Below are 24,413 nucleotides of genomic sequence, written 5' to 3'. Positions count from 1 at the left end.
AGCATCTATCCTGGACCTGTAGAACTACACACAGAGGTGTCATTACACACAGCATCTATCCTGGACCTGTAGAACTACACACAGAGGTGTCATTACACACAGCATCTATCCTGGACCTGTAGAACTACACACAGAGGTGTCATTACACACAGCATCTATCCTGGACCTGTAGAACTACACACAGAGGTGTCATTACACTGGACCTGTGAGAACTACACACAGAGGTGTCATTATACACAGCCATGACTCCCATCTATCTAACCACGACTCCCATCTATCTAACCATGACTCCCATCTATCTAACCATGACTCCCATCTATCTAACCATGACTCCCATCTATCTAACCATGACTCCCATCTATCTAACTATGACTCCCATCTATCTAACCACGACTCCCATCTATCTAACCACGACTCCCATCTATCTAACCACGACTCCCATCTATCTAACCACGACTCCCATCTATCTAACCATGACTCCCATCTATCTAACCCCTGACTCCCATTTACCTAACCACGACTCCCATCTATCTAACCGTGACTCCCATCTATCTAACCGTGACTCCCATCTATCTAACCGTGACTCCCATCTATCTAACCGTGACTCCCATCTATCTAACCATGACTCCCATCTATCTAACCATGACTCCCATCTATCTAACCATGACTCCCATCTATCTAACCATGACTCCCATCTATCTAACCATGACTCCCATCTATCTAACCATGACTCCCATCTATCTAACTATGACTCCCATCTATCTAACCACGACTCCCATCTATCTAACCATGACTCCCATCTAACCGTGACTCCCATCTATCTAACCATGACTCCCATCTATCTAACCCTGACTCCCATCTATCTAACCGTGACTCCCATCTATCTAACCATGACTCCCATCTATCTAACCATGACTCCCATCTATCTAACCATGACTCCCATCTATCTAACCATGACTCCCATCTATCTAACCATGACTCCCATCTATCTAACTATGACTCCCATCTATCTAACTATGACTCCCATCTATCTAACCATGACTCCCATCTATCTATCCATGACTCCCATCTATCTATCCATGACTCCCATCTACCTAACCATGACTCACATCTAACCGTGACTCCCATCTATCTAACTATGACTCCCATCTATCTATCCATGACTCCCATCTACCTAACCATGACTCACATCTAACTGTGACTCCCATCTATCTAACTATGACTCCCATCTATCTAACTATGACTCCCATCTATCTATCCATGACTCCCATCTACCTAACCATGACTCACATCTAACCATGACTCCCATCTATCTAACCATGACTCCCATCTACCTAACCATGACTCCAGTGTTAATATAGTTGTACCTTGTTGTCTTCCCAGTAGAGCGCGAGAACCTGGTCTCCTGGTTTCAAGTTCCCCAGGCCTTGAGCCACTGCAGGCTCCATGGTCCCAACCTGCCCCTGGTCTGACCTCTGGTCTGACCTCTGCCCTTGACCTGCCCCCCCGTTCTCTTCTTAGGGGCGGTGTTGGAGTTGTTATGGGCGGGGTTAGTGCTGTTCCTGTTGTGTGACTCCTCCCTCTCCCTTGGGGCGGGACCAGAGGAGTAGTTCTGTTGTTTGATTGGCCCTGTCCGGTGTTCCGTTGACGAGTCACCGTTTTGGAGGTGTGGCCCCGTGCCAGGGCCGCTGCCCACTTGGCCTTTCACTGGACGAGACTCACCACGGGACACGCCCCAGTCCTGCGTCCCGGCGCTACAGTCCTTCTCTTGCCCCGCCCACGACGTAGAGGAGTTCGACGGTCCGTTGTCCCGGTAACGGTCAAAGTTGTCAGAGTTGGGCCTTTCCCTGTGGGACTTCCCCCCTCCTCCTCTCCGTCTGCTGTTGGGCTCAGCTCTACAATACAACACAACGTTACTGCACATCCCAGAATGCACCTTTCTTCATTGGCGTCGCCGTGTCCCGAGAATGAAAAGCACTGCACACACATTAGAAAACAGTCCACTCTCGCACGTTGTATTCATAAACACGGATGACATCGACAACGAGACGACATTCATAGTCAAGTCTCATCAAGTATCCATACAAACTATGCCACTTAATATAATGTTTACATACCCTACATTACTCATCTCACATGTATATACTGTCCTCTATATCATCTACTGTATCTTTATGTAATACATGTATCACTAGCCACTTTAAACTATGCCACTTTAAATAATGTTAACATACCCTACATTACTCATCTCACATGTATATACTGTCCTCTATATCATCTACTGCATCTTTATGTAATACATGTATCACTAGCCACTTTAAACTATGCCACTTTATATAATGTTTACATACCCTACATTACTCATCTCATATGTATATACTGTCCTCTATATCATCTACTGCATCTTTATGTAATACATGTATCACTAGCCACTTTAAACTATGCTACTTTATATAATGTTTCCATATCCTACATGACTCATCTCATATGTATATGTAAATACTGTCCTCTATACCATCTACTGCATCTTTATGTAATACACTTAATATAATGTTAACATACCCTACATTACTCATCTCATATGTATATACTGTACTCTATATCATCTACTGCATCTTGCCTATGCCGTTCTGTACCATCGCTCATTCATATATTTATATGTACATATTCTTATTCATTCCTTTACACTTGTGTGTATAAGGTCGTAGTTGTGGAATTGTTAGTTAGATTACTTGTTGGTTATTACTGCATTGTTGGAACTAGAAGCACAAGCACTCCACTACACTCTGCTAACCATGTGTATGTGACCAATAACATCTGCTAACCATGTGACCAATAACATCTGCTAACCATGTGACCAATAACATCTGCTAACCATGTGACCAATAACATCTGCTAACCATGTGACCAATAACATCTGCTAACCATGTGACCAATAACATATGCTAACCATGTGACCAATAACATCTGCTAACCATGTGACCAATAACATCTGCTAACCATGTGACCAATAACATCTGCTAACCATGTGACCAATAACATCTGCTAACCATGTGTATGTGACCAATAACATCTGCTAACCATGTGTATGTGATCAATAACATCTGCTAACCGTGTGTATGTGTATGTGACCAATAACATCTGCTAACCATGTGTATGTGTATGTGACCAATAACATCTGCTAACCATGTGTATGTGTATGTGACCAATAACATCTGCTAACCATGTGTATGTGATCAATAACATCTGCTAACCATGTGTATGTGATCAATAACATCTGCTAACCATGTGTATGTGATCAATAACATCTGCTAACCATGTGTATGTGATCAATAACATCTGCTAAACATGTGTATGTGACCAATAACATCTGCTAACCATGTGTATGTGTATGTGACCAATAACATCTGCTAACCATGTGTATGTGACCAATAACATCTGCTAACCATGTGTATGTGACCAATAACATCTGATAACCATGTGTATGTGACCAATAACATCTGCTAACTATGTGTATGTGACCAATAACATCTGCTAACTATGTGTATGTGACCAATAACATCTGCTAACCATGTGACCAATAACATCTGCTAACTATGTGTATGTGATCAATAACATCTGCTAACTATGTGTATGTGATCAATAACATCTGCTAACCATGTGTATGTGTATGTGACCAATAACATCTGCTAACCATGTGTATGTGACCATTAACATTTGCTAACCATGTGTATGTGACCATTAACATCTGATAACCATGTGTATGTGATCAATAACATCTGCTAACCATGTGACCAATAACATCTGCTAACTATGTGACCAATAACATCTGCTAACCATGTGTATGTGACCATTAACATTTGCTAACCATGTGTATGTGACCAATAACATCTGCTAACTATGTGTATGTGATCAATAACATCTGCTAACTATGTGTATGTGATCAATAACATCTGCTAACCATGTGTATGTGTATGTGACCAATAACATCTGCTAACCATGTGTATGTGACCATTAACATTTGCTAACCATGTGTATGTGACCATTAACATCTGATAACCATGTGTATGTGATCAATAACATCTGCTAACCATGTGACCAATAACATCTGCTAACTATGTGACCAATAACATCTGCTAACCATGTGACCAATAACATCTGCTAACCATGTGACCATTAACATCTGCTAACCATGTGTATGTGACCAATAACATCTGATAACCATGTGTATGTGATCAATAACATCTGCTAACCATGTGTATGTGATCAATAACATCTGCTAACCATGTGACCAATAACATCTGCTAACCATGTGACCAATAACATCTGCTAACCATGTGTATGTGACCAATAACATCTGCTAACCATGTGTATGTGACCAATAACATCTGCTAACCATGTGTATGTGACCATTAACATTTGCTAACCATGTGTATGTGACCAATAACATCTGCTAACTATGTGTATGTGATCAATAACATCTGCTAACTATGTGTATGTGATCAATAACATCTGCTAACCATGTGTATGTGTATGTGACCAATAACATCTGCTAACCATGTGTATGTGACCATTAACATTTGCTAACCATGTGTATGTGACCATTAACATCTGATAACCATGTGTATGTGATCAATAACATCTGCTAACCATGTGACCAATAACATCTGCTAACTATGTGACCAATAACATCTGCTAACCATGTGACCAATAACATCTGCTAACCATGTGACCATTAACATCTGCTAACCATGTGTATGTGACCAATAACATCTGATAACCATGTGTATGTGATCAATAACATCTGCTAACCATGTGTATGTGATCAATAACATCTGCTAACCATGTGACCAATAACATCTGCTAACCATGTGACCAATAACATCTGCTAACCATGTGTATGTGACCAATAACATCTGCTAACCATGTGTATGTGACCAATAACATCTGCTAACCATGTGTATGTGTATGTGACCAATAACATCTGCTAACCATGTGTATGTGATCAATAACATCTGCTAACCATGTGTATGTGATCAATAACATCTGCTAAACATGTGTATGTGACCAATAACATCTGCTAACCATGTGTATGTGATCAATAACATCTGCTAACCATGTGACCAATAACATCTGATAACCATGTGACCAATAACATCTGATAACCATGTGTATGTGTATGTGACCAATAACATCTGCTAACCATGTGTATGTGTATGTGACCAATAACATCTGTTAACCATGTGTATGTGATCAATAAAAATGTGATTTGATGAGACGACGTTCCCAATCAAGTCTAATCCAGTATCCATACCTGTTGTCTGTTCCGCTGTCAGATCTCTGGACCCCTTTAGGTTCTGATACACAGTTAGAACTGGACTCTGTCTGGTGCTGGCCTGGTTTAGAGGCAGCTGGTGCAGGTCCGTTGTCCTGCTTCATCCCTCCTCCTCCTCCTCCTCTCTTATTAAACGACAGATCGGGTACCGAGTGCTGCTCTCTCCGACTTTGGTTCTGGAACCCTCCGGAACCAGAACTAGAACCTACTCTGATTCCCTGCTGGAAGATTCTAGAACCAGAAGAATCCCCCTGGGTTCCGTCTCTGGGTTCTCTGTTCCGCTGGCCGGGGGCGGGGTACGTAGCAGCAGGGCAGAACACTGATGTCTGTCCTCTGGCCTCCCTGGCTGTTTGTCTCTCATGCTGGGCCTCTCTCCACCTCTCTGACCCTCCTCCACCTCCAGAAGGGGCCTTCTCCTGTGTCTGGCCCCTTTCCTGGCCTCTGTCCTGGGCTCTCTCCTGGCCCTGCCGGCCCCCTGCTGGAGCTGGGGCTGGGGAAGGGTTGGATGTGGCGATCGAGGGGTCGTGGCCAGGTTTAGGGAAATCCTTGTCACTATCCCTCTGGAAACGAGGTGGTCGGTCGTTCCTGTCGTTCCTGAAGTCTGATCTGTCGTTCCTCTCGTTTCTCTCCTTCCGTGATCTGTCGTTCCTGGACCAGTCGTTCCTCCCGTCTGACCTGTCGCTGCGTTGGGGGTACCTGTCCTGGGACTGGCTGTTAGGAGGGAACGCCATCTTACCCTCGTGATGCCTCTGGGAGGACTGGCTCTTTGGCTCTGGAGGAGAAACCCAGAGAGAACACACACACACACACGTGTGAATATTTAAACGTTAAAACATTTCAACCAAATTGGATACACAAAAGGTAGTTTTTGTTTGCCGATAGGCAGGCCTAGTGCACAGTTCTGTCTGTCTGTCTGGTGTCTGACCTGCCTATACTGATAGATAGACCTAGTGCACGGTTCTGTCTGTCTGGTGACTGACCTGCCTATACTGATAGATAGACCTAGTGCACGGTTCTGTCTGTCTGTCTGGTGACTGACCTGCCTATACTGATAGATAGACCTAGTGCACGGTTCTGTCTGGTGTCTGACCTGCCTATACTGATAGATAGACCTAGTGCACGGTTCTGTCTGTCTGTCTGGTGTCTGACCTGCCTATACTGATAGATAGACCTAGTGCACGGTTCTGTCTGTCTGTCTGGTGACTGACCTGCCTATACTGATAGATAGACCTAGTGCACGGTTCTGTCTGTCTGGTGTCTGACCTGCCTATACTGATAGATAGACCTAGTGCACGGTTCTGTCTGTCTGGTGTCTGACCTGCCTATACTGATAGATAGACCTAGTGCACGGTTCTGTCTGTCTGGTGTCTGACCTGCCTATACTGATAGATAGACCTAGTGCACGGTTCTGTCTGTCTGTCTGGTGTCTGTCTGCCTATACTGATAGATAGACCTAGTGCACGGTTCTGTCTGTCTGGTGTCTGACCTGCCTATACTGATAGATAGACCTAGTGCACGGTTCTGTCTGTCTGTCTGGTGTCTGACCTGCCTATACTGATAGATAGACCTAGTGCACGGTTCTGTCTGTCTACGGGAACAAATCCTGTCTCCGTTTTCTAAAATCCTGAATCTCAGGAGGCAATTCCTCAAGGAAGATGTATGTTCGGTCTCCTAAATGTCTCCTAACGACATTTGAACACAGTGAATAACAGAGTTTTATTTTGTGTCAGTGACTGTACGTTTGTTTACTCCATGTGTCACTCTGTTGTTGTTGTTTGTGTCGCACTGCTTTGCTTTATCTTGGTCAGGGTCGCAGTTGTAAATGAGAACTTGTTCTCAACTGGCCTACCTGGTGAAATAAAGGTGAAATAAAATAAATGAAATTGGCAAGTCATGGTATTTAACAAGATGTAAAGATCGGTCTGTGAGCAAGCGGAGGGCAGGCTGTACGATTGTTTATCCCACAGGCAGCTCAAGATTAATTTGATGGACAGTTCTGGACGCCTCGTGATGGACGTTAGTCCCACCTCAGAAGCGACCTTCCTTTACAGACAAGTAGAATACCCGTTCAGCGGGCGCTTCGACTCTCCAGAGAACGTTTGGTTTTGGCATTTAAAAAGCTGTCGTGTACACTTTACAGACAAACATACCGAAGCAGAGGTGCTTTCCAGGGGATATGACTGGGGGAGATTTCACTGTCTGACTGAGGGAGATTTCACTGTCTGACTGAGGGAGATTTCACTGTCTGACTGAGGGAGATTTCACTGTCTGACTGAGGGAGATTTCACTGTCTGACTGAGGGAGATTTTACTGTCTGACTGAAGGAGATTTCACTGTCTGACTGAGGGAGATTTCACTGTCTGACTGAGGGAGATTTCACTGTCTGACTGAGGGAGATTTCACTGTCTGACTGAGGGAGATTTTAACTGTCTGACTGAGGGAGATTTCACTGTCTGACTGAGGGAGATTTCACTGTCTGACTGAGGGAGATTTCACTGTCTGTCCCTAGAGGGAGATTTCACTGTCTGACTGAGGGAGATTTCACTGTCTGACTGAGGGAGATTTTACTGTCTGACTGAGGGAGATTTTACTTCACTGTCTGACTGAGGGAGATTTCACTGTCTGACTGAGGGAGATTTCACTGTCTGACTGAGGGAGATTTCACTGTCTGACTGAGGGAGATTTCACTGTCTGACTGAGGGAGATTTTACTGTCTGACTGAGGGAGATTTTACTTCACTGTCTGACTGAGGGAGATTTCACTGTCTGACTGAGGGAGATTTCACTGTCTGACTGAGGGAGATTTTACTGTCTGACTGAGGGAGATTTTACTTCACTGTCTGACTGAGGGAGATTTCACTGTCTGACTGAGGGAGATTTCACTGTCTGACTGAGGGAGATTTCACTGTCTGTCCCTAGAGGTCCTTATTAGGACCATTATTCTGCATCGAGAATTAATTATTCTGCAGGGTGAATTAATTATTCTGCATCATGAATTAATTATTCAGCAAGGTGAATTAATTATTCTGCATCATGAATTAATTATTCTGCATTGTGAATTAATTATTCTGCAGGGTGAATTAATTATTCTGCAGGGTGAATTAATTATTCTGCAGGGTGAATTAATTATTCTGCAGGGTGAATTAATTATTCTGCAGGGTGAATTAATTATTCTGCAGGGTGAATTAATTATTCTGCAGGGTGAATTAATTATTCTGCATTGTGAATTAATTATTCTGCAGGGTGAATTAATTATTCTGCAGTGTGAATTAATTATTCTGCAGGGTGAATTAATTATTCTGCATCATGAATTAATTATTCTGCATTGTGAATTAATTATTCTGCAGGGTGAATTAATTATTCTGCAGGGTGAATTAATTATTCTGCAGGGTGAATTAATTATTCAGCATTGTGAATTAATAGGATCATTATTCTGCATTGTAAATTGACGTGGAATTTTCAGATTTTTTTGTATAGCGTTAACAGAAAATTATTTGCAAAAAAATGCAGATTAAACGTTAAGCAAAATTGTCGATTGGTCACATCCCATTGGTCACGTCCCATTGGTCACATCCCATTGGTCACATCCCTAACGTGTACACACACAAACATGCTTAATAAGTTCTAGATACGGTCTTTTAATTGGAGACCTGAGAAACAAATCAAATCGAAACAAACATCATTAGATACTTTTTTTTTTAAACAAAGAAGGCAGAAACTAAAGTCATTGCCAGAGTTCAGTAAAAAATGATCCCAAACTCTGGTTTCAAACATCTCAACACTTGAAATGAGCCCAAACATCAAACGGTAATGTCTCCTCATGAAAGGCAGGAAATGAAACCCAACCCTCTCTGTTGACTGTGTCCACTTCCCCTCTGTGGTGAACCATATGTCAGTTTGTCGCCATGCCGACACACTGATGTCAGAGACTTAACTAACGGCAGCACTGGTTTATACAGATTAATACCCTCTGTAGAGAGACACAGACCATCTGGCCTGGCTCCTCACTGTAACCACCAGAGGAGAGGACAGCACTACGGCACCAGAGACTACAGCACCAGAGACTACAGCACCAGAGACTACAGCACCAGAGACAGGACGACGGCACCAGAGACTACAGCACCAGAGACAGGACTACAGCACCGGAGACTACAGCACCAGAGACAGGACTACAGCACCAGAGACTACAGCACCAGAGACAGGACTACAGCACCAGATACTATAACACCAGAGACAGGACTACAGCACCAGAGACAGGACTGCAGCACCAGAGACAATACCACCAGAGACTATAACACCAGAGACTATAACACCAGAGACAGGACTACAGCACCAGAGACTATAACACCAGAGACAATAACACCAGAGACAGGACTACAGCACCAGAGTCAGGACTACGGCACCAGAGACAGGACTACAGCATAAGAGACTACAGCACCAGAGACAATAACACCAGAGACTATAACACCAGAGACTATAACACCAGAGACAGGACTAGGGACTATAACACCAGAGACTATAACACCAGAGACAATAACACCAGAGACAGGACTACAGCACCAGAGTCAGGACTACGGCACCAGAGACAGGACTACAGCATAAGAGACTACAGCACCAGAGACTATAACACCAGAGACTATAACACCAGAGACTGTAACACCAGAGACAGGACTAGAGACTATAACACCAGAGACTATAACACCAGAGACAGGACTACAGCACCAGAGACTATAACACTAGAGACTATAACACCAGAGACTATAACACTAGAGACTATAACACCAGAGACTATAACACCAGAGACTATTACACCAGAGACTATAACACCAGAGACTATAACACCAGAGACTATAACACCAGAGACTATAACACCAGAGACTATAACACCAGAGAAATGACTACAGGACTAGAGACTCTAACACCAGAGACTCTAACACCAGAGACTATAATACCAGAGACTATAACACCAGAGACATGACTACAGGACTAGAGACTCTAACACCAGAGACTATAACACCAGAGACTATAACACCAGAGAAATGACTACAGGACTAGAGACTCTAACACCAGAGACTCTAACACCAGAGACTATAACACCAGAGACATGACTACAGGACTAGAGACTCTAACACCAGAGACTATAACACCAGAGACAGGACTACAGGACTAGAGACTCTAACACCAGAGACTCTAACACCAGAGACTATAACACCAGAGACTATAACACCAGAGACTATAACACCAGAGACTATAACACCAGAGACAGGACTAGAGACAGGACAACAGCACCAGAGTCAGGACTACGGCACCAGAGACAGGACTACAGAACCAGAGACTACAGCACCAGAGACTACAGCACCAGAGACTACAGCACCAGAGACAGGACTACAGCACCAGAGACAGGACTACAGAACCAGAGACAGGACTACAGAACCAGAGACTACAGCACCAGAGACAGGACTACAGCATGAGAGACTACAGCACCAGAGACTATAACACCAGAGACTATAACACCAGAGACTATAACACCAGAGACAGGACTAGAGACTATAACACCAGAGACAGGAATACAGCACCAGAGACAGGACTAGAGACTACAACACCAGAGACAATAACACCAGAGACAGGACTAGAGACTATAACACCAGAGACTATAAAACCAGAGACAGGACTAGAGACTATAACACCACAGACTATAACACCAGAGACAGGACTAGAGACTATAACACCAGAGACTATAAAACCAGAGACAGGACTAGAGACTATAACACCAGAGACTATAACACCAGAGACAGGACAACAGCACCAGAGACTATAACACCAGAGACTATAACACCAGAGACTATAACACCAGAGACTATAACACCAGAGACAGGACTACAGGACTAGAGACTCTAACACCAGAGACTATAACACCAGAGACTATAACACCAGAGACTATAACACCAGAGACTATAACACCAGGGACTATAACACCAGAGACTATAACACCAGAGACAGGACTACAGCACCAGAGACTATAACACCAGAGACTATAACACCAGAGACAGGACTACAGGACAAGAGACTATAACACCAGAGACAGGACTACAGGACTAGAGACTATAACACCAGAGACAGGACTACAGGACTAGAGACTATAACACCAGAGACTATAACACCAGAGACAGGACTACAGGACTAGAGACTATAACACCAGAGACAGGACTACAGGACTAGAGACTATAACACCAGAGACTATAACACCAGAGACAGGACTACAGGACTAGAGACTATAACACCAGAGACAGGACTACAGGACTAGAGACTATAACACCAGAGACAGGAATACAGGACTAGAGACTATAACACCAGAGACTATAACACCAGAGACAGGACTACAGGACTAGAGACTATAACACCAGAGACAGGACTAGAGACTCTAACACCAGAGACAGGACTACAGGACTAGAGACTATAACACCAGAGACAGGACTACAGGACCAGAGACTATGAACCCTGGTCTCCAGAGGAGAACGGTACATGTTCATGGAGCCACTTCAACACAGATATACACCATACACTATAACACCAGAGACAGGACTAGAGACTCTAACACCAGATACAGGACTACAGGACTAGAGACTATAACACCAGAGACAGGACTACAGGACTAGAGACTATAACACCAGAGACTATAACACCAGAGACTATAACACCAGAGACTATAACACCAGAGACAGGACTAGAGACTATAACACCAGAGACTATAACACCAGAGACTATAACACCAGAGACAGGACTAGAGACTATAACACCAGAGACTATAACACCAGAGACAGGACTACAGGACTAGAGACTATGAACCCTGGTCTCCAGAGGAGAACGGTACATGTTCATGGAGCCACTTCAACACAGATATACACCATACACTATAACACCAGAGACAGGACTAGAGACTCTAACACCAGATACAGGACTACAGGACTAGAGACTATAACACCAGAGACAGGACTACAGGACTAGAGACTATAACACCAGAGACTATAACACCAGAGACTATAACACCAGAGACTATAACACCAGAGACAGGACTAGAGACTATAACACCAGAGACTATAACACCAGAGACAGGACTAGAGACTATAACACCAGAGACTATAACACCAGAGACAGGACTACAGGACTAGAGACTATGAACCCTGGTCTCCAGAGGAGAACGGTACATGTTCATGGAGCCACTTCAACACAGATTTACACAGTACATCGTTTCTTACAAAAGTCTATATTTCTTATAAAAATGTACAATACTTGAAGGAGTTTTGAATGACAGTTCATCTTTGATGCTGGAGTTTGAATCAGAAAGAAAAACAGGAACAGAAAGAAAGGTATTATCTACCTGGAAGAGAAAACTACCCTTTTCAAAATATGTCACAAATAGCTGTAACAAACTGCTATGTGCTTTGTGGAAACAAAATGTCAGGTTGAAAGCAGGCATCACAGCGGGATAAAAGTAGAGGAAGGGAGCGATCCCTGCTGGGACCTCGCTCTCCCATCAATGTGCATGAACTCAGGAGCAAAGTAAAGTAGAGACCGGAGATTCAGCAACTCTTGGAAGACAATGGAAGTAGATAAAATTGCTTCTTTATTGTTAAAACCAATATGCGTTTAAACTGTAGCCAAAAACCCCTGATGAACACTATTGCTAAAGGACTCAGATTTACAAAACCTTCTTTAAGAAATTTCTTCTTAACTGTCATTTTTTTTCCTTAACTAGACTTCTGAAGAAAGTTAAGCAAAGTTGCTATTCCTCAATAAAGTTATTGGAAATGTTCTTGCGCTTTTTTTTGTTGCTATGTTTCTTCCTCTAAGAAAAACGAAGAAATGGGATTCTTGAAAATAATGCTTTAGGATTTCTTCTTGGAAATGTACTTAACTTTAGGACAGCTGAACCCTTGTCTTGTGCAGACCGGGCCCAGGCCGTGAGCATTTTAAAAAACACATTATAACTAAAAACATCAATGTAAACCTTCACTTGAAAAGCTTTTGACATATTTGACTAAATAATGAATATTAAAATAATAATAATAATAATTGTTGAAATGGTCATATAAAATCAAATGATGACAAAGCTAAATGTATTGTTAATAAAATAACAATAGTCAAAAACAGAATAATCAAACAGGTATATGTAGTGATTCAAAGCTTACTATGACACTGTACATTAAAAAGGATGGAAGATCTTTGGGTAGCTGCTCGAGAGGGAGAACCCACAGAGACCTCTTAAAAGATCGGATGGATCCTCTACATGTCCCTGACCATGTTCTAATGAGGAAATATCGACGACCACCACACTCTATCATGTACTTGGCTGACATTCTAAATTAAAACTTAAAAAGACCATGAGATCAAGCCCTCTTCCAATCATCCTACAAATCATGATAGCCCTGAGATGCCAAGCATCGGGAACCTTTCAAGCCTTTTGCTTGCAGGGACAGGGGGAGCTAGTCCTCTGAGCCGGGTGGTTAGTGCAGTGCGTGATGCACTATGTCGTCAAAGTGCAAAGACGAATCAAGTTCCCATCAACTGAAGCTGAACAAATAAGCGCCAAACAAATGTTTGAGGATGCAAACTTCCCCAGGAAGGAAGCAGACTATTGGTAAAGGACAGGACTCCTAACTGTACCTTGTAGGGAGAAGACTATTGGTAAAGGACAAGACTCCTAACTGTACCTTGTAGGGAGAAGACTATTGGTAAAGGACAGGACTCCTAACTGTACCTTGTAGGGAGAAGACTATTGGTAAAGGACAGGACTGTACCTTGTAGGGAGAAGACTATTGGTAAAGGACAGGACTCCTAACTGTACCTTGTAGGGAGAAGACTATTGGTAAAGAACAGGACTGTACCTTGTAGGGAGAAGACTATTGGTAAAGGACAGGACTCCTAACTGTACCTTGTAGGGAGAAGACTATTGGTAAAGGACAGGACTCCTAACTGTACCTTGTAGGGAGAAGACTATTGGTAAAGGACAGGACTGTACCTTGTAGGGAGAAGACTATTGGTAAAGGACAGGACTGTACCTTGTAGGGAGAAGACTATTGGTAAAGGACAGGACTCCTAACTGTACCTTGTAGGGAGAAGACTATTGGTAAAGGACAGGACTCCTAACTGTACCTTGTAGGGAGAAGACTATTGGTAAAGGACAGGACTGTACCTTGTAGGGAGAAGACTATTGGTAAAGGACAGGACTGTACCTTGTAGGGAGAAGACTATTGGTAAAGGACAGGACTCCTAACTGTACCTTGTAGGGAGAAGACTATTGGTAAAGGACAGGAATCCTAACTGTACCTTGTAGGGAGAAGACTATTGGTAAAGAACAGGACTGTACCTTGTAGGGAGAAGACTATTGGTAAAGGACAGGACTCCTAACTGTACCTTGTAGGGAGAAGACTATTGGTAAAGAACAGGACTGTACCTTGTAGGGAGAAGACTATTGGTAAAGGACAGGACTCCTAACTGTACCTTGTAGGGAGAAGACTATTGGTAAAGGACAGGACTGTACCTTGTAGGGAGAAGACTATTGGTAAAAGGACAGGACTGTACCTTGTAGGGAGAAGACTATTGGTAAAGGACAGGACTGTACCTTGTAGGAGAAGACTATTGGTAAAGGACAGGACTGTACCTTGTAGGGAGAAGACTATTGGTAAAGAACAGGACTGTACCTTGTAGTGAGAAGACTATTGGTAAAGGACAGGACTGTACCTTGTAGTGAGAAGACTATTGGTAAAGGACAGGACTGTACCTTGTAGGGAGAAGACTATTGGTAAAGGACAGGACTGTACCTTGTAGGGAGAAGACTATTGGTAAAGAACAGGACTGTACCTTGTAGGGAGAAGACTATTGGTAAAGGACAGGACTGTACCTTGTAGGGAGAAGACTATTGGTAAAGGACAGGACTGTACCTTGTAGTGAGAAGACTATTGGTAAAGAACAGGACTGTACCTTGTAGGGAGAAGACTATTGGTAAAGGACAGGACTGTACCTTGTAGGGAGAAGACTATTGGTAAAGGACAGGACTGTACCTTGTAGTGAGAAGACTATTGGTAAAGGACAGGACTGTACCTTGTAGGGAGAAGACTATTGGTAAAGGACAGGACTGTACCTTGTAGGGAGAAGACTATTGGTAAAGGACAGGACTGTACCTTGTAGTGAGAAGACTATTGGTAAAGGACAGGACTGTACCTTGTAGGGAGAAGACTATTGGTAAAGGACAGGACTCCTAACTGAACCTTGTAGGGAGAAGACTATTGGTAAAGGACAGGACTGTACCTTGTAGGGAGAAGACTATTGGTAAAGGACAGGACTGTACCTTGTAGGGAGAAGACTATTGGTAAAGGACAGGACTCCTAACTGTACCTTGTAGGGAGAAGACTATTGGTAAAGGACAGGACTGTACCTTGTAGGGAGAAGACTATTGGTAAAGGACAGGACTGTACCTTGTAGGGAGAAGACTATTGGTAAAGAACAGGACTGTACCTTGTAGGGAGAAGACTATTGGTAAAGGACAGGACTGTACCTTGTAGGGAGAAGACTATTGGTAAAGGACAGGACTGTACCTTGTAGGAGAAGCTCCCCATCTTGGATTCCAGGAAGTCGAACAGAGTGCTGGGTCCTGACGGTCTTCCTCCTGCTCCCTCCTCCTCATCCTCACCCCCAAACCTACTGGACCGACCCCGACCACGACCCCTTCCTCTGTCTGCTGCATGGAGGAAACAGACGCAGTAGAAACGTCACAGTGGGATTCTATAGTTATTACGTAGTAGGTCATGTTGTAGGCTTACCTCTGGGTGGGAGCAGGGCTTACTTCTGGGTGGGGGGGGGAGCAGGGCTTACCTCTGGGTGGGAGCAGGGCTTACTTCTGGGTGGGGGGGGGGGAGCAGGGCTTACCTCTGGGTGGGGGGGGAGGGGGAGCAGGGCTTACCTCTGGGTGGGGGGTGGGAGCAGGGCTTACTTCTGGGTGGGGGGGGCTTACCTCTGGGTGGGGGGCTTACCTCTGGGTGGGGGGGGAGCAGGGCTTACTTCTGGGTGGGGGGGGCTTACCTCTGGATGGGGGGCAGGGCTTACCTCTGGATGGGGTGGGGGGCAGGGCTTACCTCTGGATGGGGGGGAGTAGGGCTTACCTCTGGGTGGGGGTCTGCTGGGTTCCTCGGGGGTGGGGGGGTTTGAAGGTCCCCGTCAGTAGACTGTTGAGAGCCACCTCCATGTTGTTGTTGTTGTCCATCAGGGCCTGACGAGCATCCTCCTTATCAAACCCCATCTCCATAATGTCCCTTAGGGCCCGCTCATCCACCTAGAGAGGGGGGGATGGAGGGATGGGAGGGGGATGGAGGGATGGGAGGGAGGATGGAGGGGTGGGAGGGGGGATGGAGGGATGGGAGGGGGATGGAGGGATGGGAGGGAGGATGGAGGGATGGGAGGGGGATGGAGGGATGGGAGGGGGGATGGAGGGATGGGAGGGAGGATGGAGGGATGGGAGGGAGGGAGGGGGGATGGAGGGATGGGAGGGGCGTTCAAATGGGGGAGGGGAGTTCAAATGGGGGAGTATATTGACATAACATGACATTTGAAATGTCTTTATTATGTTGGAACTTAGGAGAGGTGACACACTTCTCTCAATTCAATTTTCTGGGCTTTACTGGCATGGAAACATACATTAACGTTGCCAAAGCAAGTGGAATAGATAAACAGAAGTGAAATAAACAACTAAAATGAACAGTAAACATTACACTCACAGAAGCTCCAAAAGAATAAAGACATTTCAAATGTCATGTATAAATACAGTGCTCTGGTCTTCATTAACCCCCCCCCCCCCCCACACACACATATTTGAACTCCTCCCTCTCTGGTCTTCATTAACCCCCCCACACATATTTGAACTCCTCCCTCTCTGGTCTTCATTAACCCCCCACACACACACACATATTTGAACTCCTCCCTCTCTGGTCTTCATTAACCCCCCCACACATATTTGAACTCCTCCTCTCTGGTCTTCATTAACCCCCCCCACCCACACATATTTGAACTCCTCCTCTCTGGTCTTCATTAACCCCCCACCCACACATATTTGAAATCCTCCCTCTCTGGTCTTCATTAACCCCCCCCACACACATATTTGAACTCCTCCCTCTCTGGTCTTCATTAACCCCCCCCCCACACACACACATATTTGAACTCCTCCCCCTCTGGTCTTCATTAACCCCCCCCACACACATATTTGAACTCCTCCCTCTCTGGTCTTCATTAACCCCCCCACACACATATTTGAACTCCTCCCTCTCTGGTCTTCTTTAACCCCCCCCACACACATATTTGAACTCCTCCCTCTCTGGTCTTCATTAACCCCCCACACATATTTGAACTCCTCCTCTCTGGTCTTCATTAACCCCCCCCACACACACACACACATATTTGAACTCCTCCCTCTCTGGTCTTCATTAACCCCCCCACACATATTTGAACTCCTCCCTCTCTGGTCTTCATTAACCCCCCCACCCACACATATTTGAACTCCTCCTCTCTGGTCTTCATTAACCCCCCCACCCACACATATTTGAAATCCTCCCTCTCTGGTCTTCATTAACCCCCCACACACATATTTGAACTCCTCCAACTCTGGTCTTCATTAACCCCCCCCCACACACACACACATATTTGAACTCCTCCCCCTCTGGTCTTCATTAACCCCCCCCCCCCCCACACACACATATTTGAACTCCTCCCTCTCTGGTCTTCATTAACCCCCCCCCACACACATATTTGAACTCCTCCCTCTCTGGTCTTCATTAACCCCCCCCCACACATATTTGAAGTCCTCACTCTCTGGTCTTCATTAACCCCCCCCCACACACACTTATTTGAACTCCTCCCTCTCTGGTCTTCATTAACCCCCCCCATTTGAACTTCCCTCTCTCTCTCTGGTTTTCATTGACCCCCCCACACACATATTTGAACTCTTCCCTCTCTGGTCTTCATTAACCCCCCCCCATTTGAACTTCCTTCTCTCTCTCAGGTCTTCATTCACCCCATAAAACTCCATCCACAGTTCATCACCACTTCTACTGTCGTCTGCTCAAGATTAATAGCCTTTCTATTCTACTGAGACTCCTCAGATTATCTCCTTAATCTGTTACCCTCTCCTGTCCCCCCCTCCCCCCATCCTCCCCCTCTCCCCTCCCCCTCTCCTGTCCCCCCCTCGCTCCCTCCTCTCCCCCCACCCCTCCCGTCAAGACGCACTGAGGAGGAAACATAGCCCATGTCCCAAATGGCATTCTATTCCCTACTTGCAAAACTAGTGCACTGTATAGGGAATAGGGTCTAAAGTAGTGCACTGTATAGGGAATAGGGTCTAAAGTAGTGCACTGTAGAGGGAATAGGGTCTAAAGTAGTGCACTGTAGAGGGAATAGGGTCTAAAGTAGTGCACTATAGAGGGAATATGGTGCCCTTTGGGAGACGGCCTAATGGGGGAAGGGAGGGGTCTTACTGCAAGCCAGGAGTCTACATTACACAACTGAATGAAAGACTCGTTGTTGTTGAGGCCCAGTCCCACATCGTCTGAAATCGATGAGGGTCCCCGAGATTATTTCACAATCAGACCCTAAACCACCATCTGACTCTGACACCAAAACGGCTCAATAAAAACCTAAATCAGAGACACTGCAAACCAGGAATCTAGATTAAACAAATGAATTAAGCTGACTTCTTGTTGTTGTTGTGAAGCCTAGACAGGTCCAGCCCAAAACCAGAGAGCCAAGGCATATTTTACCAGAGTTATTCTCCTGACCACAAAGATCTCAAACATCTTTAATTAAAACTGAAAGGAGCCAGGGGTTTGGGGGGCTTTTAGACAGAGGGAAAGAGACCCACCCGCCTACACAGAGCTAAGGGAAACACTGGGTCAAAAGGTCAAAGCCCTCACCAGCTCGCGGTAATTGCCTCGTTCCCGGTAGTTTGGTTGTTCCCGGTAACTCCCGAGCTCTCTGTAGTTTCCCTCTGGACGGCTGGACTCCTCCGTCCTCTCCTCTCGTCTCTGCCGGTACGAGTCCCTGTCTCCTCGGTCTCCTCCTCCTCGCCGGTCCCGACCTCCAGTATTAACGAGGTTCCCGCCAGCATTGCCTCCGCCGCCAAACGTCCGAGTTCCCTTCAGAGGAGGTCAAAAGACACTCAGAGCTGGATTCCCACGGAGCAGACAGACAAAGTCTCTTCCTGGACTAAACAGCTGTTTTACAATGGAGAATCTGTGTCTGGGAAACTGGCCCTTAAGATACAACAAGCCAGTAGAAACAGAACCAACTCACACAGTGGGACGCGGACAGAGTTTCACAGACATGAGTGGTCCAGTTACTATAGCTATGACAACAGGGATAAAACCAAACACACACACGCGCACACACACACACACACCTCTTTGTTCTTGGCCACCTCAGCGATGGCTGCTAGCCTCTGCTTCTCAAACTCTTCGTTCTCGTCAGCCGTCTTCACCACACTGGTGCTGACCAGAGTCTTCCTGGTGTCCAGCTCTCTGGAGTCCACTTCCTCATTCCTTACACACTTCTGAGGAGCACAGAGAGACGACAATTTCATCAGTCTGATTGGTTAGTCAACGGAGAGAGAATCAGTCTGATTGGTTAGTCAACGGAGAGAGAATCAGTCTGATTGGTTAGTCAACGGAGAGAGAATCAGTCTGATTGGTTAGTCAACGGAGAGAGAATCAGTCTGATTGGTTAGTCAACAGAGAGAGAATCAGTCTGATTGGTTAGTCAACAGAGAGAGAATCAGTCTGATTGGTTAGTCAACGGAGAGAGAATCAGTCTGATTGGTTAGTCAACAGAGAGAGAATCAGTCTGATTGGTTAGTCAACGGAGAGAGAATCAGTCTGATTGGTTAGTCAACGGAGAGAGAATCAGTCTGATTGGTTAGTCAACTGAGAGAGAATCAGTCTGATTGGTTAGTCAACAGAGAGAGAATCAGTCTGATTGGTTAGTCAACGGAGAGAGAATCAGTCTGATTGGTTAGTCAACAGAGAGAGAATCAGTCTGATTGGTTAGTCAACGGAGAGAGAATCAGTCTGATTGGTTAGTCAACGGAGAGAGAATCAGTCTGATTGGTTAGTCAACGGAGAGAGAATCAGTCTGATTGGTTAGTCAACGGAGAGAGAATCAGTCTGATTGGTTAGTCAACGGAGAGAGAATCAGTCTGATTGGTTAGTCAACTGAGAGAGAATCAGTCTGATTGGTTAGTCAACTGAGAGAGAATCAGTCTGATTGGTTAGTCAACGGAGAGAGAATCAGTCTGATTGGTTAGTCAACGGAGAGAGAATCAGTCTGATTGGTTAGTCAACGGAGAGAGAATCAGTCTGATTGGTTAGTCAACGGAGAGAGAATCAGTCTGATTGGTTAGTCAACGGAGAGAGAATCAGTCTGATTGGTTAGTCAACGGAGAGAGAATCAGTCTGATTGGTTAGTCAACGGAGAGAGAATCAGTCTGATTGGTTAGTCAACGGAGAGAGAATCAGTCTGATTGGTTAGTCAACGGAGAGAGAATCAGTCTGATTGGTTAGTCAACGGAGAGAGAATCAGTCTGATTGGTTAGTCAACGGAGAGAGAATCAGTCTGATTGGTTAGTCAACGGAGAGAGAATCAGTCTGATTGGTTAGTCAACGGAGAGAGAATCAGTCTGATTGGTTAGTCAACGGAGAGAGAATCAGTCTGATTGGTTAGTCAACGGAGAGAGAATCAGTCTGATTGGTTAGTCAACGGAGAGAGAATCAGTCTGATTGGTTAGTCAACGGAGAGAGAATCAGTCTGATTGGTTAGTCAACGGAGAGAGAATCAGTCTGATTGGTTAGTCAACGGAGAGAGAATCAGTCTGATTGGTTAGTCAACGGAGACAGAATCAGTCTGATTGGTTAGTCAACAGAGAGAGAATCAGTCTGATTGGTTAGTCAACGGAGAGAGAATCAGTCTGATTGGTTAGTCAACGGAGAGAGAATCAGTCTGATTGGTTAGTCAACGGAGAGAGAATCAGTCTGATTGGTTAGTCAGAGAGAGAATCAGTCTGATTGGTTAGTCAACGGAGAGAGAATCAGTCTGATTGGCTAGTCAACGGAGAGAGAATCAGTCTGATTGGCTAGTGAACAGAGAGAGAATCAGTCTGATTGGCTAGTCAACGGAGAGAGAATCAGTCTGATTGGCTGTGCGTGGAACCAGTTAAATATTGGCAGGTCGTACCTGTCCGAAGGGCACGAAGGGAGGGGCTCCACCTTCTCTTCCGATGTTACTCCTGCTGTGTTTGGCCAAGCTCTGGAGGTCAAAGGGGAGAAGAATTTAGAACGCCCTTGAGTATATATTTAGACATTCTTAATTCCATTCCTTTATTTATATTTGTGTGTATTGGGTGTATGTTGTGTAATTAGATGTGTGTGTATTGGGTATGTGTTGTGTAATTAGATGTGTGTGTATTGGGTGTATGTTGTGTAATTAGATGTGTGTGTATGTTGTGTAATTAGATGTGTGTGTATTGGGTGTATGTTGTGTAATTAGATGTGTGTGTATTGGGTGTATGTTGTGTAATTAGATGTGTGTGTATTGGGTGTATGTTGTGTGATTAGATGTGTGTGTATTGGGTATATGTTGTGTAGATGTGTGTGTATTGGGTATATGTTGTGTAGATGTGTGTGTATTGGGTATATGTTGTTTAATTAGATGTCTGTGTATTGGGTATATGTTGTGTAATTAGATGCGTGTGTATTGGGTATATGTTGTGTAATTACATGTGTGTGTATTGGGTATATGTTGTTTAATTAGATGTGTGTGTATTGGGTATATGTTGTGTAATTAGATGTGTGTCTATTGGGTATATGTTGTGTAATTAGATGTGTGTGTATTGGGTATATGTTGTGTAGATGTGTGTGTATTGGGTATATGTTGTGTAATTAGATGTGTGTGTATTGGGTATATGTTGTGTAATTAGATGTGTGTGTATTGGGTATATGTTGTGTAGATGTGTGTGTGTATTGGGTATATGTTGTGTAGATGTGTGTGTATTGGGTATATGTTGTGTAATTAGATGTGTGTGTATTGGGTATATGTTGTGTAATTAGATGTGTGTGTATTGGGTATATGTTGTGTAGATGTGTGTGTATTGGGTATATGTTGTGTAATTAGATGTGTGTGTATTGGGTATATGTTGTGTAATTAGATGTGTGTGTATTGGGTATATGTTGTGTAATTAGATGTGTGTGTGTATTGGGTATATGTTGTGTAGATGTGTGTGTATTGGGTATAAGTTGTGTAGATGTGTATGTATTGGGTATATGTTGTGTAATTAGATGTGTGTGTATTGGGTATATGTTGTGTAGATGTGTGTGTATTGGGTATATGTTGTGTAGATGTGTGTGTATTGGGTATATGTTGTGTAGATGTGTGTGTGTGTATTGGGTATATGTTGTGTAGATGTGTGTGTATTGGGTATAAGTTGTGTAGATGTGTATGTATTGGGTATATGTTGTGTAATTAGATGTGTGTGTATTGGGTATATGTTGTGTAGATGTGTGTGTATTGGGTATATGTTGTGTAGATGTGTGTGTATTGGGTATATGTTGTGTAATTTGTTCGGTATTGCTGCCCTGTCGGAAGTAGAAACACAAGCATTTCGTTTAACATCTGTTAAACACGTTTACCTGACCAATAACATCTGCTAAACATGTTTACCTGACCAATAATATCTGCTAAACATGTTTACCTGACCAATAACATCTGCTAAACATGTTTACCTGACCAATAACATCTGTTAAACATGTTTACCTGACCAATAACATCTGCTAAACATGTTTACCTGACCAATATCATCTGCTAAACATGTTTACCTGACCAATAATATCTGCTAAACATGTTTACCTGACCAATAACATCTGCTAAACATGTTTACCTGACCAATAACATCTGTTAAACATGTTTACCTGACCAATAACATCTGCTAAACATGTTTACCTGACCAATAACATCTGTTAAACACGTTTACCTGACCAATAACATCTGCTAAACATGTTTACCTGACCAATAACATATGTTAAACATGTTTACCTGACCAATAACATCTGTTAAACATGTTTACCTGACCAATAACATCTGTTAAACATGTTTACCTGACCAATACCATCTGCTAAACATGTGTACGTGACCAATAACATCTGTTAAACATGTTTACCTGACCAATAACATCTGTTAAACATGTTTACCTGACCAATAACATCTGCTAAACACGTTTACCTGACCAATAACATCTGCTAAACATGTTTACCTGACCAATAACATCTGTTAAACATGTTTACCTGACCAATAAAATTAGATTAGATATATTTTTTTTTTAATCATTAAGAGAACAGATTATTGTATGGGGCAATATACAAATGTTTTTGAGAACGATTTAATTTATTTTTTTAAATGTCATTGAATAATGTCATTGAATAATGTCATTGAATGAATTTAATAATTTTGATAACAGATAAAATGTAATGAATTGAAGGTTATTGGCTGATGTAAAAATCTAAAACCCCCTTTAGTACTACGCCCTTTAGAACGGCCTTCAGTTCGCCCTTTACAATGGCCTTTACAACGCCCTTTAGAACGCCTTTACAGCTCCCTTTAGAACGCCTTTTACAGCGCCCTTTACAGCGCCCATCACAGCGCCCTTCACAACGCCCTTTACAGCGCCCTTTAGTACACCCTTTACAACGCCCTTTACAACGCCCTTTTGAACACCCTTTTGAACGCCCTTTACAACGCCCTTTAGTACACCCTTTACAACACCCTTTAGAACGCCCTTTATAATGCCCTTTACAACGCCCTATACAACGCCCTATACAACGGCCTTTAGAACGCCCTTTACAACGCCCTTTACAACGCCCTTTACAACGCCCTTTACAACGCCCTTTTGAACGCCCTTTACAATGCCCTTTAGTACGCCCTTTACAACGCCCTTTACAACGCCCTTTACAACGCCCTTTAGTACGCCCTTTACAACGCCCTTTAGAACGCCCTTC

At 43.9% G+C, this 24,413-nt stretch overlaps 1 pseudogene; it reads right to left on the bottom strand.

The window, feature by feature from the left end:
• LOC135537728 (tudor domain-containing protein 3-like) overlaps positions 1-24,413 on the bottom strand; it is a 62,947-nt pseudogene that overhangs the window by 23,935 nt on the left and 14,599 nt on the right.

The sequence above is a fragment of the Oncorhynchus masou genome, unplaced genomic scaffold (assembly GCF_036934945.1).
Source record: "Oncorhynchus masou masou isolate Uvic2021 unplaced genomic scaffold, UVic_Omas_1.1 unplaced_scaffold_825, whole genome shotgun sequence".
In the NCBI taxonomy this organism is placed as follows: Eukaryota; Metazoa; Chordata; class Actinopteri; order Salmoniformes; family Salmonidae; genus Oncorhynchus; species Oncorhynchus masou.
Note: the sequence above shows the minus strand (reverse complement) of the source record. Positions and strands in the feature narration are given on the sequence as shown.